The sequence below is a fragment of the Bufo bufo genome, chromosome 8 (genome assembly GCF_905171765.1).
Source record: "Bufo bufo chromosome 8, aBufBuf1.1, whole genome shotgun sequence".
Classification (NCBI taxonomy): Eukaryota; Metazoa; Chordata; class Amphibia; order Anura; family Bufonidae; genus Bufo; species Bufo bufo.
The window spans coordinates 211325281-211327299 of NC_053396.1; positions in this window are offsets into that span (position 1 = coordinate 211325281).

Here is a 2019-nt window from a genome sequence, read left to right on the forward strand (position 1 = left end):
TCACTTACTATAGGAACAGTTCTCTCAGTTGTAGTATGGGTTGTATTCTCACTTATGTTAGGAACAGTTCTCTCGGTTGTAGTATGGATTGTATTCTCACTTATGTTAGGAACAGTTCTCTCAGTTGTAGTATGGATTGTATTCCCACTTATGTTAGGAACAGTTCTCTCAGTTGTAGTATGGGTTGTATTCTCACTTATGTTAGGAACAGTTCTCTCAGTTGTAGTATGGATTGTATTCTCACTTATGTTAGGAACAGTTCTCTCAGTTGTAGTATGGGTTGTATTCTCACTTATGTTAGGAACAGTTCTCTCAGTTGTAGTATGGATTGTACTCTCACTTCCAGTATGAAGAGTTCTCGCCGTTGTAGTATGGATTGTATTCTCACTTACTATAGGAACAGTTCTCTCAGTTGTAGTATGGGTTGTATTCTCACTTACTATAGGAACAGTTCTCTCAGTTGTAGTATGGATTGTATTCTCACTTATGTTAGGAACAGTTCTCGCCGTTGTAGTATGGATTGTATTCTCACTTACTATAGGAACAGTTCTCTCAGTTGTAGTATGGATTGTATTCTCACTTATGTTAGGAACAGTTCTCTCAGTTGTAGTATGGATTTTATTCTCACTTATGTTAGGAACAGATCTCTCAGTTGTAGTATGGATTGTACTCTCACTTCCAGTATGAAGAGTTCTCGCCGTTGTAGTATGGATTGTATTCTCACTTATGTTAGGAACAGTTCTCTCAGTTGTAGTATGGATTGTATTCTCACTTTCTATAGGAACAGTTCTCTCAGGTGTAGTATGGATTGTATTCTCACTTATGTTAGGAACAGTTCTCTCGGTTGTAGTATGGATTGTATTCTGACTTTTGATTGCAACAGGACTCTCCATAGTTGTTTGAATAATATTTTCACTTACAGTTAAAATAGTTCTTTCATTTGTACTATGGACTGTAATCTCACTTACTATAGGAACAGATCTCTCAGGTGTAGTATGGATTGTATTCTCACTCACTATAGAAACAGGTATCTCAGTTGTACTGTGGACTGTATTTTCGCTTGGTATAGGAACAGTTCTCTCAAGTGTCGTATGGATTGTATTCTCAGTTACTATCGGAACAGTTCTTTCAGATGTAGTATGCATTGTATTCTCACTTACTATAGGAATAGTTCTTTCAGTTGTAGTATGGATTTTATTCTCACTCATTATAGGCACAGTTCTCCCAGGTGTAGTATGAGTTGTATTCTTAGTTACTGTTGGAACACTTCTCTCAGGTGTAGTATGGATGGTATTCTCAGTTACGATAGTCACAGTTCTCTCAGGTGTAGTATTAATTGTATTCTCAGTTACTATAGGAACAATTCCTTCAGTTGTAGTATGGAGTGTATTTTCACTTACTACAGGAACAGGTATCTCAGTTGTAGTATGGATTGTATTCTCAGTTACTATAGGGACAGTTCTCTCAGGTGTAGTATGAATTGTATTCTCACTTACTATTGGAACTGTTATCTCAGGTGTAGTATGAATTGTATTCTCACTTATGATAGTAACAGTAATCTCATGAGCAGTATGCATTGTTTCACTTACTATAGGAACAGTTCTTTCAGGCGTAGTATGGATCATATTCTTACTTACTGTAGGAACAGCAATCGCAGATGTAGTATGAAATGTATTCTTACTTAATTTAGTTATCTCAGGTGTATAATGGGATGTATTCTCAGTTACTGTAGGAACAGTTATCTCAGGTGTTGTGTGGATTGTATTCTTACTTATAATAGGAACAGTTTTCTCAGTTGTTGTATGGATTGTATTCTGACTTACTATAGGTACAGTTCTCTCAGTTGTAGTATGGGTTGTATTCTCACTTACTAAAGGAACAGTTCTCTCAGTTGTAGTATGGATTGTATTCTGAGTAACTATAGGAACAGTTATCTCAGGTGAAGTATGGATTGTATTCTCGGTTACTATAGGAACAGTTCTCTCAAGTGTAGTATAGATTGTATTCTCACTTACTATA